Source organism: Bos javanicus, chromosome X (genome assembly GCF_032452875.1).
Source record: "Bos javanicus breed banteng chromosome X, ARS-OSU_banteng_1.0, whole genome shotgun sequence".
Lineage (NCBI taxonomy): Eukaryota > Metazoa > Chordata > Mammalia > Artiodactyla > Bovidae > Bos > Bos javanicus.
This window is the reverse complement of record NC_083897.1, coordinates 99,431,538-99,449,361: the sequence shown is the minus strand read 5'-3', so window position 1 is coordinate 99,449,361 and position 17,824 is coordinate 99,431,538. Positions and strand designations below refer to the sequence as shown.

Genomic DNA, 17,824 nt, shown 5'->3' with positions numbered 1-17,824 from the left:
TAAATTCTCAGCTCCTCTATGAAGAACAATGTGGAGATTCCTTTAAAAACTGGTAATAGAACTACCATACGACCCAGCAATCCCACTCCTGGGCATACACATCAAGGAAACCAGATTTGAAAGTGACACATGTACCCCACAGAGAAGGCACTGGCACCCTACTCCAGTACTCTTGCCTGGAAAATCCCATGGATGGAGAAGCCTGGTAGGCTGCAATCCATGGGGTCGCGAAGAGTTGGACATGACTGAGCGACTTCACTTTCACTTTTCACTTTCATGCATTGGAGAAGGAAATGGCAACCCACTCCAGTGTTCTTGCCTGGAGAATCCCAGGGACGGGGGAGCCTGGTGGGCTGCCGTCTATGGGGTCGCACAGAGTCGGACACGACTGAAGCAACCTAGCAGCATGTACCCCAATGTTCATTGCAGCATTATTTATAATAGCTAGGACATGGAAGCAACCTAGATGTCCATCAGCAGATGAATGGATAAGGAAGTTGTGGTACATATACACAATGGAATATTACTCAGCTATAAAAATAAATGCATTTGAGTCAGTTCTAATGGGTGGATGAAACTGTAGCCTATTATACAGAGTGAAGTAAGTCCGAAACAGAAACACAAATATTGTATATTAATGCATATATATGGACTTAGAAAGACAGTAACAATTATCATATATACAAGGCAGCAAAAGAGACCAAGATGTAATGAGCAAACTTTTGGACTCTATGGAAGAAGGCAAGAGTGGGATGATTTGAGAGAATAGCATTGAAACATGTATATTACCATATGTAAAATAGATGACCAGTTCAAGTTTGATGCATGAAGCAGGTCAACCAAAGCCAGTGCCCAGGGACAATGCAAGGGATGGGGTGGGGAGGGAGGTGGGAATGACTTCAGGGTGGGGGGACACATGTAAACCTGTGGATAATTTATGTCAATGTATGGCAAAAATCATCACTATATTGTAAAGTAATTATCCTCCAATTAAAATAAATTAATAAAAAAATTAATAAAATTTAAAAAATTGGAGCTACCAAGGGAAAATTTTAAGCAAATATGGACACCAAAAGAACAGAAATGGCAAGGACCTAACAGAAACAGAAGATATGAAGAAGAGATGACAAGAAGACAGAGAAGAACTCTACAAAAAAGGTCTTCATGACCCAGATAACCAAGAGGGTGTGATCACTCACCTAGAGCCAGACATCCTGGAGTGTGAATTCAAGTGGGCCTCAGGAAGCATCACTATGAACAAAGCTATTGGAGGTGATGGAATTCCAACTGAGCTAATTAAAATCCTAAAAGATGATGCTGTTAAAGTCCTTCACTCAATATGCCAGAAAATTTGGAAAACTCAACAGTGGTATAGGACTGGAAAATGTCAGTTTTCATTCCAATCCCAAAGAAAGGCAATGCTATATAGTGTTCAAACTACTGCACAATTGCACTCATTTCACATGCTATCAAAGTAATGCTCAATATTCTCCAAGCTAGGCTTCAACAGTACATGAATCGAGAACTTCCAGATGTTCAAGCTGGATATAGAAAAAGCAGAGGAACCAGAGATTAAATTGTGAACATCTGTTGGATCATAGAAAAAGCAAGAGAGTTTCAGAAAAAAACTCTTCTTCTACTTCACCGACTATGCCAAAGCCTTTGACTGTAGATCACAACAAACTCTGGAAAATTCTTCAAGAGATGGAAATACCAGACCACCTGACCTGCCTCCTGAGAAACCTGTATGCAGGTCAAGAAGCAACAGTTAGAACTGGACATGGAACAACTGACTGGATCAAAATGGCAAAAAGGAGTACGTCAAGGTTGTATATTGTCTCTCTCCTTATTTAACTTATATTCAGAGTACATCATGCGAAATGCTGGGCTGGGTGAAGCACAAGTTGGAATCAAGATTGCCAGGAGAAATATCAGTAACCTCAGATATGCAGATGATAAGACTCTTATGGCAGAAAGTGAAGAGGAACTGAGGAGCCTCTTGATGAAGGTAAAAGAGGAAAGTGAATAAGTTGGCTTAAAACTCAACATTCAAAAAACTAAGATCATGGCATCTGGTCACATCACTTCATGGAAAATAGATGAGGAAACAATGGAAACAGTGAGAAACTTTATTTTGAGGAATCTCTAAAATTACTGCAGATGATGACTGCAACCATGAAATTAAAAGAAGTTTGCTGCTTGGAAGAAAAGTTTTGACAAACTTAAACAGCATACTAAAAAAGCAGAGGCATTACTTTGCCGATAAAGGTCAGTATAGTCAAAGCTATGGTTTTTCCAGTAGTCATGTATGGATGTGAAAGTTGGACCATAAAGAAAGCTGAATGACAAAGAATTGATGGTTTTGAACTGTCGTGTTGGAGAAGACTTTGGAGAGTCCCCTGAACTGCAAGGAGATCAAACCAGTTGATCCTAAAGGAAATCAGTCCTGAATGTTCTTTGAAAGGATTAATGCTAAAGCTGAAGCTGCAGTACTTTTACTACCTGATGTGAAGAGCTGACTCATTAGAAAAGACCTTTATGTTGGGAAAGATTGAAGGCAGGAGGAGAAGGGGATGACACAGGATGATATGGTTGAATAGCATCACCGACTTGATCATCATGAGTTTGTACAATCTCAAACTTGAATTGGGAGTTGGTGCTGGACAGGGAAGCATGGCATGCTGCAGTCCAAGGGGTCACAAAGAGTTGGACCAGACTGACTGAACTGAACTGAATCATGTTAATGGAATATGAAAAACTTGCAATGGATCCCACCCCTGGGTGGAAAAAGTAATATCTGCACTCTCTAAAAATGAAGATATTATCAATACTACTATGGGAGCAATAACTTGTGCCCCTCCAAGTTGCATTTTTGTCTGTGGCATAGGAAGTGACCCTCCAACATGAGGTGTGCATTTCCTAGATAGCTGGAAACTCATCTTTTCAGATGAGTCAGTTCTTCACATCAGGTGGCCAAACTATTCGAGTTTCAGTGTCAGCATCAGTCCTTCCAATGAATATTCAAGGTTGATTTACTGTAGGATGGAGTGGTTGGATCTCCTTGCAGTCCAGGGGACTCTCAAAAGTCTTCTCCAACACCACCGTCCAAAAGCATCAATTCTTCGGTGCTCAGCTTTCTTTATAGTCCAACTCTCACGTCCATAACTGACTACTGGAAAAACCATAGCTTTGATTAGATGGACCTTTGCTGGCAAAGTAATGTCTCTGCTTTTTAATATGCTGTCTAGTTTGGTCATAGCTTTTCTTTCCAAGGAGCAAGCATCTTTTAATTTCAAGGCTGCAGTCACCATCTGCAGTGATTTTGGAGCCCCCCAAAATAAATCTGTCACTATTTCCATTGTTTCCCCATATATTTGCCATGAAGTGGTCGGACCACATGCCGTGATCTTAGTTTTTTGAATGTTGAATCTTTAGCCAACTTTTTAACTCTCCTCTTTCACTTTCATCAAGAGGCTCTTCAGTTTTTCTTTGCTTTCTCCCATAAGGATGGTGTCATCTGCATATCTGAGGTATTGATATTTCTCCCATAAATCTTGATTTCAGCTTGTACTTCATCCAATCCAACATTTTTCATGATGTACTCTGAATATAAGTTAAATAAGTACAGTGACAATATACAGCCTTCACGAAATCCTTTCCCAATTTGGAAGCAGTGTGTTGTTTCATGTCTAGTTCTAACTGTTGCTTCTTGACCTGCATACAGATTTCTCAGGAGGCAGGTCAGGTGGTCTGGTATTCCCATCTCTTTAAGAATTTTTCACAGTTTGTTGTGATCCACACTGTCAAAGGCTTTGGCATAGTCAATAGAACAGAAGTAGATGTTTTTCTGGAACTCTCTTTCTTTTTTGATGATCCAATGGATATTGGCAATTTGATCTTTGCTTCCTCTGGCTTTTCTAAATCCAGCTTGAATATCTGGAAGTTCATGGTTCACATACTGTTGAAGCCTGGCTTGGAGAATTTTGAGCATTACTTTGCTAGCATGTGAGATGAGTGTAATTATGCAGTAGTTTGAACATTATTTGGCATTGCTTTTCTTTGGGATTCGAACGAAAACTGGCCTTTTCCAGTCCTGTGGCCACTGCTGAGTTTTCCAGATTTGCTAGCATATTGAATGCAGCACTCTCACAGCATCGTCTTTTAGGATTTGAAATAGTTCAACTGGAATTTCATCACCTTCATCAGCTTTGTTCATAGTGATGCTTCCTAAGACCCACTTGACTTTGCATTCCAGGATGTCTGGTTCTAGATGAGTGATCACACCATCCTGTTTATCTAGGTCATGAAGATCTTTTTCATATAGTTCTTCTGTGTATTCTCACCAAGTCATCTTAATATCTTCTGCTTCTGTTAGGTCCATACCATTTCTGTCCTTTATTGTGCCCATCTTTGCACGAAATGTTCCCTTGGTCTCTTTAATTTTCTTGAAGAGATCTCTAGTCTTTCTCATTTTATTGTTTTCCTCCATTTCTTTGTCCTGACCACTGCAAAGAGCTGATTCACTTGAAATACCTTAATGATGGGAAATGTTGAGGGAAGGAGGAGAAGGGGGCAACAGAAGATAAGAGATGATTGGATGGCATCACTGACTCAATGGAGATGCGTTTGAGCAACTCAGGGAGATTGTGAAGGACAGGGAAGTCTGTCATGCTGTAGTTCATGGGGTTGCAGAGTCAGACATGACTTTGTGACTGAAGAACAACAACAATCTTACACTTAAAGCTATCAGAGAATAAAGATCAAACAAAACCCAACGTTAGTAGAAGGAAACAGGAAAATAAGAGCAGAAATAAATGAAATAGAAGTGAAGAAAATAATGGCAAAGATCAATACAACTAAAAGCTGGTTGGGCTTCCTTTGTGGCTCAGACAGTAAAGAGTCTACCTGCAATGCAAGAAACCTAGGTTCGATCCTTGGGTCAGGATGATCCCCTGGAGAAGGAAATGGCTACCCACTCATCAAACTTAACAAAATTGATAGTCAGACTCATCAAGAAAAGAAGGGAAAGGACTCAAATCATTAAAATTAGAAATGAAAATGGAGGTGGGTAGAGGTGGCCCAGTCAAATGCTTGGGGAGTTGGGCAGGAGTCCAGCAGACCTGAGGCAACAAGGGAGCTGGGCAGCCTCAATTACCTGGTAACTGCTTCTCTTTCTGGTGTCTCCTCCACATAGTGAGAAGTATGTTCATGGAAGTCCCTGAGACAGCCTCCATGGAGGAGCAGAAAGAAATGGAAGATAAAGTGACTAGTCCAGAGAAAGCGGAAGAAACAAAATTAAAAGCAAAGTATCCTCATCTGAGACAAAAGCCTAGAGGTTCAGATTTTTTAAGGAAATGATTGCCGAAAGGGCAAAAAATATTTTGATTCTTGGAATTACAGTATGGCTATATCACAGCCACAGATAAGACAGAGGTCACTGGTGACCACATTCCCACTCCATACAACCTTCCTCAATGGTAATCATCTCTTGTTAGCAAACTGGCTGGTTGATTAAAAGATTTGGACTGCATGTGTCTTGTAATTCCCAATATTTCCCCTTAATATATTACTTCTATGCTTTTTATTTACTTTCACTCACTAAGTCATTCAAGAGTGATGACTTCGCAGGTAGCAGTAGTGTGTGCTACTCTTGTAAGGGGATGTGGTTTAGTTGCTAAGTTGTGTCTGACTTTTGCGACCCCATTGACTGTAGCCCACCAGGCTCCTCAGTCTATAGGATTTTCCAGGCAAGAATACTGGAGTGGGTTGCCATTTCCTTTTCCAGGGGATCTTCCCAATCCAGGGATCAAACCCAGGTCTCCTGCACTCCAGGCAAATTTTTTACTGACTGAGCTACCAGGGAAGCCCTGGTAAGGGAATATACTAATACTTATGTATAGTTTTTACTAGTTTAACGGTGCACTGGTGAAAAGAACATGTTAGAGCAAAGTAAAGTAATCTACTTGAAAATAATTGTATGTATTACCTAACTCCTAGTGTAGCGATGGTTCCAACAAGTAACAAGTAAGTTTTACAATTTTAATGTTTTGGCTTTCTTTAATTCATTCAATTATAGCTTCGTATGCTACTCTTATTTAATATAACCTCTACTGTATTGAATTCTTCTACATTTTCCTTTTGGATTTTGTAAAACAGAAATTTAAGACCACAAGTTTGAAGAAAAGTCACATATTTCAAATACAGACATGACTCCAAAAGATTTGTATCCTGTGTTTGAACTATAATGGCCTTAACTCTGTTTCAGCTTTAACAGTAGAATGTTATTCAGGCAATATTTGCCCATTCTGTTGTAACTTATGTGACTCTGGTGCTTAACAGCTACTGTTGAAGCTAATATTCTTACTAAGTTCTATAGTGTTAAAATACCTTTTGTTGTTGAAGATGTTGTTGAACATGTGCACTAACTATTGAATTCACTTTTGTGCCACTTTTGTACCACTTTTGTAAGTACATTTTTTCCCACAGCTTCTCACAACTGTCTGTATTAATTTCACATATTAAAGAGTAGATGATGTGCCAACCAGAAGCACAAGAATTCCTATACAAAACTCTATATGTCATTTATCATTTATATATACTAAGATTGAAAGGTTGTGGTTTGTGAGCTGTGTGCTATGTCGGGATTCATGACCCCCAGAGGGAGACAGTTTTGATCTGGGGCCAGAGACAAGGCTTGACTACTCAGAGCTTTTTATGTAGCAAAGTTTTATTACATTACAATAGAGATAGGGAAAGCTTCCACATAGACATTAGAAGGGGACAGAAAGAGTGCCCACTTGCTAGTCTTTAGCAAGGTGTTTTATGTCTGTTAGTGAGTGAGTGAAAGTTGCTCAGTCATGTCCAGATCTTTGCAACCACATGGACTGAAGACTGCAGTGAGCTCCTAATCAGATAAGAGAGACACCTCAAGACTGAGGGAGTTTCATCAGGCCCCTCTCCCACAATATGAATTGTTGAGCTAGAATGGTAAAAGGTGCGTCATACTCGGCCATAAAACAATTGAGATGAATATTGATTTGTTGAGTCAAGGGCTTCCCTTGTAGTTCAGACGGTAAAGCATCTGCCTACAATGTGGGAGACCCAGGTTTGATCCCTGGGTCAGGAAGATCCTCTGGAGAAGGAAATGGCAACCCACTCCAGTACTCTTGCCTGGAAAATCCCATGGACGGAGGAGCCCAGTAGGCTACAGTCCATGGGGTCACAAAGAGTCAGACATGACTGAGTGACTTCACTTCAAAGCCAGCAGCCCAAGATTTAAGAAAAGAAAAGAAAAGAAAAAAAAAAGGTTAGTGTTAGGTAGAACTGTCTTCCTCAACAGAGAAGGGGGAAAAAAGTCTGCCTGCCACTTGCAGTTTGTTTCCTCCTGTGACTTGGGGACCTCTGGCCTTCCTACTTGCTAACCCTCTCAAGAGCAGTTTATGGTCTTGGAGTTATAGAATACTAAACTGAAATGTGTGCTCAGTCTTGTTGTTGTTGTTCAGTCACTAAGTGGTTTTCAACTCTTTGTGACCCCATGGACTGCAGCATGCCAGGTTTCCCTGTCCTTAACTATCTCCTGGAATTTGCTCAAATTTGTGTCCATTGAGTCGGTAATTGCTCAGTCTGTCATATACTTAATTTTTCATTTGTTACTAATATTCATGACATTCAGTGGCCTCGTACAACTATGTTATGTTTCTTATGCATGTCTTTTGTCCTATGCAGAACATATTTGACTTTTATGAAAATTAAATTCATGTAATTTATATAAATGTTTTTTTAAATATAAATTTGTTTATTTTAATTGGAGGTTAATTACTTTACAATATTGTATTGGTTTTGCCATACATCAACATGAATCCACCACAGGTATACATGTGTTTCCCATCCCGAACCCCCTTCCCTCCTTCCTCCCCGTACCATCCCTCTGGGTCGTCCCAGTGCACCAGCCCCAAGCAACCAGTATCATGCATCGAACTTGGACTGGCGATTCGTTTCATATATGATATTATACATGTTTCAATGCAATTCTCCCAAATCATCCCACCATATATATAAATGTCTTTTAATGTAGAAACTTTTTACTTCCATAGTCAATTTGAGGGACATTAGAATAAAATGTCTTCTCTGGTGGCTCAGTTGGTAAAGAATCCACTTACAATGCAGACCTGAGTTCAATCCCTGGGTTGGAAAGATCCCCTGGAGGAAGGGCATCACAACCCATTCCAGTATTCTTGCCTGGAGAATCCCCATGGACAGAGGAGCCTTGAAGGCTGCAGTCCATGTGGTCGAAAAGAGTTGGACACCACTGAGTGACTAAGCATATATATATAGAATAAAATAATTTGCTTCCTGTGGCCTTTCCTTTTTTTTTCTTGCTTCTTTGACTCAAATTGTGTTGGGCTGTGCTGTTCAGTCTATTCAGAAACATATGTATCTATAATTTTACTCTTGAATGCTGTATTTTCTCACACAATGATTTCTCAGTTGTTAACTACTCTTAATCCTGTATTATTACTAATTGACAGTTTTTTAAATAAAAGGAAATTTATAATGAAACAAATATTTGAGAAGACTAGCCCAGAAACCTAGTTATGATAAGGTGAATTTTAAGTAATTATAGTGAACTAAGTGAACTAGGCTTGTGACAATTAGAGCAATTTACATGATATGTGGAACAGATAACTCATATTTAGATATTTTGCTTCTATAGATGTCACTTCAATAAAATGTAAATATAATTTTACTTGTCATTTATCTAGTTAGAACTTTGACAGACTTTATTGGGACAAATTTACTGCTCTTTTCAGAGCTCTGCCCATAAGCTGTGATACTGTAGCATGATGCTGAAGATCTGTAGCCTGAGATGATAGTATTATTTTCTTCATCTTTGACTTGTGCAAGACTGCCATCTCTTTTGGATCCAGGGATCTTTTCTGGATCTTGGCTTCATTTGTACACCTGCTTTCCTATGACCCCAAATTACCATAAATGGTGCATTAAGCATAGCACCTGCACTTAAAGGCTGCCTAGCGCTCTGAGAAAAGCTTGCTGATTGTCTTCCTGATCCTTCCACTCCAAAAGCAGAAAACAACAAAATCAATAATGTGCTCATTTGTTATAAAGATTAATTATATATATATAAACAGATTTGTAATGGGAGTGAGTAGGTTATACCAAAGTATGTATAATCATTGTGGGATTGATTTAAGAATTGCAAAATACCCCAAAGTAGAATTTTGGTAATATCTAGTAGGTTTTTTAATAACTATTTGCAAGCAATCATCATTAAATTCACACATATGTCAGAGATTAACCTGAAAGATCAGATCATGTTATTCTTGATTATGATAGGATTCCTGCTATAGTTTGCGACAAGAGATGTAATTGCTGTCTGAATTTTAGCTTGTATCAAGTGAAAGTCACTCAGTTGTGTCCAACTCTTTATGGCCCCATGGACTTATACAGTCCATGGAATTCTCCAGGCCAGAATACTGGAGTGGGTAGCCTTTCCCTTCTCCAGGGGATCTTCTTAAACCAGGGATCGAACCCAGGTCTCCCACATTCAAGGTGGATTCCTTACAAGCTGAGCCATGAGGGAAGCCCAAGAATACTGGAATGGGTAGCCTATCCCTTCTCCAGAGGATCTTCCCAACCCAGGAATCAAACCAGGGTCTCCTGCATTGCAGGTGGTTTCTTTACCAACTGAGCTATCAGGGATGTCCTGATCATGGACGTATTAGATTGTATAATAAATGCTTATATTTATCTACTTCAAAATTTGTTGCAGATCTGTGAAATACTAAGTACCCAAAATAAAATGCTGTCTTTTATTAAAAGCAAATTTCCTCATTAATAAAATATTGTTTTGTTATTAAAGGTAAATTTTCTCATTAAACCAACCTACCTTCTCTAAAGTCACAGTGATTGAAATCTCAGGACTTTCCATCAGGAAAGACCTGCCATGTAGGACTCATAGGTATGATTAATTGCTTAGGCTTCATTATTAGTGATTAAGATAGGGGTTTTGCACTTTTCTGTTTTTGTTGTTTAGAAGCTCAGTTCATTGAAGACATATTTGCAGATTGTTTCACCATTGCTTGATACTTTTGACTAAGCTGAATTTAATTAAACCTTCTATGGTTTCATATTTGTGGTTTGAGAAAGGGCTGATTTGAATCATTGTCTTTATTATAAATGAATGTTGGAGTAAATAAGTTGGAGATAAATACTTCATTAAAACCAGATAAAAATAAATTACCTGTTTCATATCCAGTAGCTCCTGTTTGATAGTACAGTTCTGAGAAACATTTCATTTTTAAAGGCTACATCTGACTAAAATAATTATATTTATTGGCTTGTTGAAATAGTAAGGAATTGCTGTTCTAATGAACTGGAAGGAGCATGCTTACAATCTATTTACAAGTTATTCAAAACTATTGTGCTGCACACCTAAAAATAAGTCCTAAATGTTCACCAAAGCCTCTACTTGTTGTTACTTCACTGGAAATTTGTTGCTCTTTTTACTTGATGCAATAAAACTATACCTCTGAATATTTATTGATACATTTTACTAAACCAGATATGTAGGCTTTCTCAATCCAAAGTACTCAAATTTTATCAAACACTTAAATGTGAACTCTACTTGGACTGTGCTCTAAACTTAGTGTTTAGTGATCCAGGGACAGATATCCTATAGGAAGGAAGTGCATGTCCGAGTGGCAACTAAAACAGTTTCTGTTGTGGCCTTTTCACTTTCCCCAACATGCAGAAATATTACTTCCATTTTTCATTTTCCTTTTTTACCTCATTTTACTTCACTTCCCCCATCCTGTTGTCATTCCTGCTTGTTTCTTAAGGCCCCTGATGGCATTTATTAAATGGTATTTCAGATCAGATCAGATCAGATCAGTCACTCAGTCGTGTCCGACTCTTTGCAACCCCATGAATCGCAGGATGCCAGGCCTCCCTGTCCATCACCAACTCCCGGAGTTCACTCAGACTCACGTTCATCGAGTCAGTGATGCCATCCTGCCATCTCATCCTCTGTCGTCCCCTTCTCCTCCTGCCCCCAATCCCTCCCAGCATCAGAGTCTTTTCCAATGAATCAACTCTTCGCATGAGGTGGCCAAAGTACTGGAGTTTCAGCCCCAGCATCATTCCTTCCAAAGAAATCCCAGGGCTGATCTCCTTCAGAATGGACTGGTTGGATCTCCTTGCAGTCCAAGGGACTCTCAAGAGTCTTCTCCAACACCACAGTTCAAAAGCATCAGTTCTTCGGTGCTCAGCCTTCTTCACAGTCCAACTCTCATATCCATACATGACCACAGGAAAAACCATAGCCTTGACTAGACGAACCTTTGTTGGCAAAGTAATGTCTCTGCTTTTGAATATGCTTTCTAGGTTGGTCATAACTTTCCTTCCAAGGAGTAAGCGTTTAAAAGACGTCTTTTAATTTCATGGCTGCAGTCACCATCTGTAGTGATTTTGGAGCCCAGAAAAATAAAGTCTGACACTGTCTCCACTGTTTCCCCATCTATTTCCCATAAAGTGGTGGGACTGGATGCCATGATCTTCATTTTCTGAATGTTGAGGTTTAAGCCAACTTTTTCACTCTCCACTTTCACTTTCATCAAGAGGCTTTTGAGTTCCTCTTCACTTTCTGCCATAAGGGTAGGGCTGATGAATTATTAATCCTTTAATGTCCTTTCCAGTATACCATAATTAAGGATGTATTTTGGGCTTCCCAGTTGGCACTAATGGTAAAGAATCCAACTGCCAATGCAGGAGACATAAGAGATGCGTGTTCAATACCTGGGTTGGGAAGATCACCTGGAGGAGGTCAGGGAAACCCACTCCAGTATTCTTGCTTGGAGAATCCCATGGATAGAGGAGCCTATCAGGCTACAGTCCATAGGGTCTCAGAGTCAGACATGACTGAAGTGACTTGGCTTGCACACATGCAAGGAACCATTTAAAATTTTTTTTTAAAACAGTATCTTTATCTGGACAAGGACAAGTTTGAACCACTGTCCTAATTCTGCAATTCAGTGTGCACTGCCAATCTTCCCCCATATCCTTTCTACCTCTGACACCACATCACACCTTATAAAATTGGAATCAAAGAAGTCTTATTCTGGGATTGTTATTCAAAGGATAAAAACCCCGATTTTAATACTATTTTACTAATTTCTGCCTCTTAATAGGTAGACTACTGGATTTTATTATGGAAATCACTGATGGTCATGAAAACCATTAACTCTATTTGTAATATGTTATTGATCAACTAAACAGCATTTGGAAGAAATATCTAATTTTTTAAATAAGCCCTCAAATCTGTGACTGCATCTCTTATTTGTTATTTTAAACTTTTTATTTTGTATTGGGGTTTAGCCTTAACAATGTTGTGATAGTTTCAGGTGAACAAAAAAGGGATTCAGCAATACATATATGTGTATCCATTTTCACCCAAATTCCCCTCCCATACAGGCTGCTACATAACATTAACCACAGTTAAATGTGCCATACAGTAGGTTTCTTTGGTTATCCATCTTAAATATAACAAAGTATACAGATCCAACGGGACACTTGCCTGTATTAAAAGGGCCAAGAATAAAAGAATTTTTGCTGAACATGCCTATAGAGTTTGCAATTAAAGCTGAAAATTGTCAAATAACTCTTCCAAAATTATATTTGTGAAATATACAAAAAATAAATATCTACTTAATTCCTATTGGAAAAAAGAAATGTAAACAGAGACATTGCAACTGACACAACAGAAATACAAAGTATCATAAGAGAGTAGTACAAACAACTATATGCCAATAAAATTTGAAACCTGGAATAAATTGACAAATTCTTAGAAAAATACATCCTCAGATGCACAGTCTCAGCTTAACTGTGGGGTTTTAATCTGTTGCACCTGCCACTTTCAGGGTGGTCCCCCCTTCTTTGCTTATTTTGGCTTCCTCTTGTTTGCAAGTCTCTTCAACATCTTATTTCCACCCTGACTTGAGGGGTCAAAAGTAGCCACTTATTCAGGCTCACTTGCTCAGTTGTGCTGTGGAGAGGGAGGGGTGAAAAGATGTTCAACATCACTCATTGTTAGAGAAATGCAAATCAAAACCACAATGAAGCACCATCTCATGCTGGTCAGAATGACCATAATCAAAAAGTCTACAAACAATAATGCTGGAGAGGGTGTGGAGAAAAGGGAACCCTTTTACACTGTTGGTAGGAATTCAAACTAGTACAGCCACTATGGAGAACAGTGTGGAGATTCCTTAAAAACTGGGAAAAGAACTGCCAAATGACCCAACGATCCCACTGCTGGCCGTACACCCCAAGGAAACAAGAATAGAAAGAGACACACATACCCCAATGTTCACTGAAGCACTATTTACAATAGCTAGGACATTGAAACAGCCTAGATGTCCATCAGCAGATGAGTGGATAAGGAAGTTGTGTTATATATACACAATGGAATATTACTCAGCTATAAAAAGGAACACATTTGAGTCAGTCCTAAGGAAGTGGATGAAAATGGAGCCTATTATACAGAGTGAAGTAAGTCAGAAAGATAAAGACAAATACTGTATATTAACGCATATATACGGAATTTTGAAAGATGGCAACAACGACCCTGTATGGAAGACAGCAAAAGAGACACACATATACAGAACAGACTTTTGGACAGACTAAATCCAAGATGTTGGACCACCAGAGAACTCCTGACCCCATGAAATACTAATTAGTGAGAAATCTCCCAAAGGCCTGCATCTCAACACTGAGAACTGGACCAACCAAAGGCCAGCCAGCTTCACTATTTAATGCTTTGTGCCAAATAGATAGCAAAACACTTTCCACAGCCCTTCCCATTAGGAAATAGGCTGCACACCACTGGGTACAAAACTGTCTTTTAGAGAGACAAGATCCAACTTCACCCACCAGAATATATGCACAAGTCCCCCTAAACAGGAAAACTTCACCAAGCACTGGCCCAACCCTACCCGCTGGGGGAAGACTACATAACTAAGAGGAACTAAGATTTGCAGCCTGTGGAAGGGAGCCCCCCAAAACAGTAAATTAAACAAATGAAAAGACAGAGAAACATGCAGCAAATGAAGCAGCATGGTAAAAACACACTGGTCCAAATAAATGAAGACAAAATAGACAGCCTACATGGTCAGGAAGCAACAGTTAGAACTGGGCATGAAACAACAGACTGGTTCCAAATAGGGAAAGGAGTATGTTAAGGCTGCATATTGTCACCCTGCTTATTTAACTTATATGCAGAGTACATCCTGAGAAACGCTGGGCTGGATGAAGCACAAGCTGAATTCCAGATTGCTGGGAGAAATATCAATAACCTCAGATATGCAGATGACACCACCCTATGGGAGAAAGCAAGGAAGAACTAAAGAGCCTCTTGATGAAAGTGAAGGAGGAGAGTGAAAAAGTTGGCTTAAAACTCAACATTCAGAAAACTAAGATCATGGCATCTGTTCCCATCACTTCATGGCAAATAGATGGGGAAACAGTGACAGACTTTATTTTTGGAGGATTCCAAAATCACTGCAGATGGTGACTGTAGCCATGAAATTAAAAGATGCTTACTCCTTGGAAGAAAAGTTATGACCAACCTAGACAGCATATTAAAAAGCAGAGACATTACTTTGCCAACAAAGGTCCATCTAGTCAATGCTATGGTTTTTCCAGTAGTCATGTATGGATGTGAGAGGTGGACTATAAAGAAAGCTGAGCACTGAAGAATTGATGCTTTTGAACTGTGGTGTTGGAGAAGACTCTTGAGAGTCCCCTGGGCTGCAAGGGGATCCAACCAGTCCAATCTAAAGGAAAACAGTCCTGAATATTCATTGGAAGGGCTGATGTTGAAGCTGAAACTCCAATTTGCGTACCTGATGTGAAGAACTGACTCATTCGAAAATACCCTGATGCTGGGAAAGATTGAAGGCGGGAGGAGAAGGGGACGACAGAGGATGAGATGGTTGGATGGCATCACCGACTCAATGGACATGAGTTTGAGTAAACTCCGGGAGTTGGTAATGGACAGGGAGGCCTGGTGTGCTGCAGTCCATGGGGTCACAAAGAGTTGGACACAGTTGAGCATCTGAACTGAACATGAAAAAGAATTCAGAGTAATGATGGGAAAGATCCAAAACATCAGAAATAAAGTACAGGCACTGATAAACAGACTGGAGGCATGGATTGAGAAGATGGAAGAGATATTTAACAAGAACCTAGAAGAAATAAAGAACAATCAACAACATAAAAACTGAAATAAAAATGCAGTAGAGGAAAACAATAGAGGATTAGCCAACACAAGAGAATGGATAATTGAACTGGTAAATGGAATTGTGGAAATAACTGAAGGAGAGCAGAATAAAGAAACAACACTGTAAAGAAATGAGAACAGTCTCAGAGATATCTGGGACATTAAGTGCACCAACATTTGAATTATAGGGGTTGCAGAAAAATAAGAGGAAAAGAAAAGGCATGAAAAAATATTTGAGGAGATTATAGTCAAAAACTTCTCTAACATAGGGAAGGAATTCCCCAGCCATGTCCAGGAAGCCCAGAGAGTCTCATACAAAATAAACCCAGAAATAAACAGGCCAAGACACATTGATCAAATTAACAAAAATTAAACACAAAGAACAATTACTAAAAGAAGCAAGGGAAGACCAACAAATAACACACAAGGGAATCCCCATAAGGTTAACAGCTGATTTTTCAGCAGAACCAGTGCAGGCAAGAAGGGAATGGCAGGATATACTTAAAGTGATGAAAGGAAAAAAAAATATCCTACAACAAAGACTACCCTACCCAGAAAAGATCTCATTCAGGTTTGACAGAGAAATCAAAAGCGTTATAAATAAGAAAAAAATTAAGATAATTCAGCACCAAACCAGCTCTATAACAAATGCAAGAGGAACTTCTCTATAAAGTTCTAGACAGAAAACAACAAAAAGAAAAGACCTACAAAAACAAATCCAAATCAATGAAGTAAGTGATTATAGGATCACACATACCAATTACCTTAAATGTAAATGTATTAAATTCTCCAACCAAGATACAAACTGGCCAAATGGATACAAAACAAGGCCCCTATATATGCTGTCTACTAGAGACCAACTTCATTTCAACAGACACATGCAGACTTAAAGTGCGGGGCTGGAAAAAGATATTCCACACAAATAGAAATCAAAGGATAGCAGGAACACCAACATTTATATCAGATAAAATAAACTTTCAAATAAAGACTGTTATAAGAAACAAGGAAGGACACTACATAATAATCAAGGTATCAAGAAGAAGATATAATGATTATAAATATTTATGCACCCATCATAGGAGCACCTCAATACATAATGCAAATGCTAACCACTACTAAGGGGTAATACAATAATAATGGGGGATTTTAACACCCCAGTCACACCAATGGACAGATCATCTGGACAGAAAATTAATAAGAAATCACAATCCTTAAATGACACATTGGACAAGATAGAATTAATTGGTATCTATAGGACATTCCATATCCAAACAGCAGAATACAGTTTTTTTTCTCAAGAGCATGTCGACCATTCTTCAGGATAGATCACATTTTGGGTCAGAAAACAAACATTGGTTAACTTTTAGAAAATTGAAATTGTATCAAGCCTTTTTTGAGACCACAATGCTATAAGATTAGATATCAATTACAGGAAAAGGACTAAAACACAAACACATGAAAGCTAAACAATACAGTACTTTATAGCCAAGAGGTCACTGCGGAAATAAAAGAGGAAATTAAAAAAAATCTAGAAACAAATGAAAATAAAAACATGATAACTCAAAAACTATAGGATGCAGTAAAAACAGTAGTAAGAGGGAAGTTTATAGCAATATAAATTTACCTCAAAAAATGAGAAAAACATCAAATAAACAATTTAACCTTATATCTAAAGCAACCAGAAAAAGAAGAACAAAGAAACCCCAAAGTTAGCAGGAGGAAAGAAATAATACCTATCAGAGCAGAAATAAATAGAAATAAAAGAAACAATAGCAAATATCAATAAAAATAAAAGGTGGTTCTTTGAGAAGATAAAGACAGTTAACAAGCCATAGCCAGTCATCAAGAAAAAAAGGGAGAAGACTCATATCAATAAAGTTAGAAATGAAAAAGGAGAAGTTTCAATAGACACAATAGAAATGCAAAGGATCATAAGAGACTACTATGAGCAACTATATGCCAATAATGGAAAGGAACAAACTCACAAGACTGAACTAAGAAGAAGTAGAAACTATGAACAGACCAATCACAAGCACATTGAAATTGAAACTCTGATAAAATATCTTCCAACAAAGAGCCCAGGACCAGATGGCTGCAATGGTGAATTCTATCAAACATTTAGACAGGAGCTAACAACTGTCCTGCTCAAACTGTTCCAAAAAAGTTTCAGAGGGAGGAAAACTCCCAAATTCATTCTACAAAGCCACCCTCACCCTGATACCAAAAGCAGACAAAGATATCACAAAAAGAAAAGTACAGGCCAATATCACTGATGAACATAAATTTTTAAAATCTCAACAAAGTTCTAGCAAACAGAATCCAATAACATATTAAGGGAATCACACACCGTGATAAAATGGGTTTATCCCAGGGGTGCAAGGAATCAATATATGCAAATCAATCAATGTGATACATCATATTAACAAATTGAAAGATAAAATTCATATGATAATTTCAATAGATGAAGAGAAAGCTTTCAACAAAATTCAACACCAATTTACAATTTAAAAACTCTTTGGAAAATCAGTA

General features: G+C 38.6%; 1 pseudogene; it reads left to right on the top strand.

Moving 5' to 3' along the window:
• Positions 1-5,198: 5,198 nt before the first annotated feature.
• LOC133243434 (cAMP-regulated phosphoprotein 19-like) lies at positions 5,199-15,619 on the top strand (annotated as a pseudogene).
• The last annotated feature ends 2,205 nt before the right edge of the window (positions 15,620-17,824 follow it).